General features: G+C 38.0%; 1 non-coding gene across 1 annotated transcript; it reads right to left on the bottom strand.

Moving 5' to 3' along the window:
• Nucleotides 1–277: 277 nt before the first annotated feature.
• LOC149151596 (small nucleolar RNA snoR14) lies at nucleotides 278–355 on the bottom strand. Its single transcript, XR_016263975.1, has one exon. It is a non-coding gene; the product is annotated as a small nucleolar RNA snoR14 (small nucleolar RNA).
• Between the last annotated feature and the right edge of the window lie 253 nt (nucleotides 356–608).

Genomic DNA, 608 nt, shown 5'->3' with positions numbered 1-608 from the left:
CTATTTCAGGCTGTCAATAAAATCTGGAACTGAACCAGGAAAAGGCCATGCAAAGAGCCATGAAAAGCAAATCCTTGCATAACTTGATAGGCTTAGACTTTCACATAAACAATGCCTTGTTTCACCAATCCGTGGATTCAAAATAACAAAACAGAGAACAAATTCTTAAGAAAATCATTAGATCGCCAATCCTAAGTGAAAACATAATAAAAGCCTAATATGCAACAAAACTGAAGCTAAATAAACCTATTCAGTAATTTAACCGTCCATCCATTGGTCAATCAGAACCTGTTGGGATAAAAAACCACATGGGGTATTCAGTGGATTGACAGAATTTACTGATTCATCACATTGACCAGATATGAAAACCTTGCAAACCAAAAAAAATACACACTTTGAAGACGCACCCACTCAATCGGAACTTTTAAAGAGTTCAGTGTCAATCACAGAGCCGAGGCTACTGTGGAACAGAAAGCCCATCAAAGTGACTGTACAAAACACACTCTTAACCCAAACAAAGCACTAATTCACCATAACCACGATCAAAAAATTGCACCACAGTACATGCAACGAATTTCCATACGCCCACATGATTGAAACCCCTCTCA

The sequence above is a fragment of the Pinus tabuliformis genome, chromosome 9, assembly GCF_031772625.1.
Source record: "Pinus tabuliformis cultivar Carrire ecotype Pingquan chromosome 9, CPIR1, whole genome shotgun sequence".
NCBI classification, from domain to species: domain Eukaryota; kingdom Viridiplantae; phylum Streptophyta; class Pinopsida; order Pinales; family Pinaceae; genus Pinus; species Pinus tabuliformis.
Note: the sequence above shows the minus strand (reverse complement) of the source record. Positions and strands in the feature narration are given on the sequence as shown.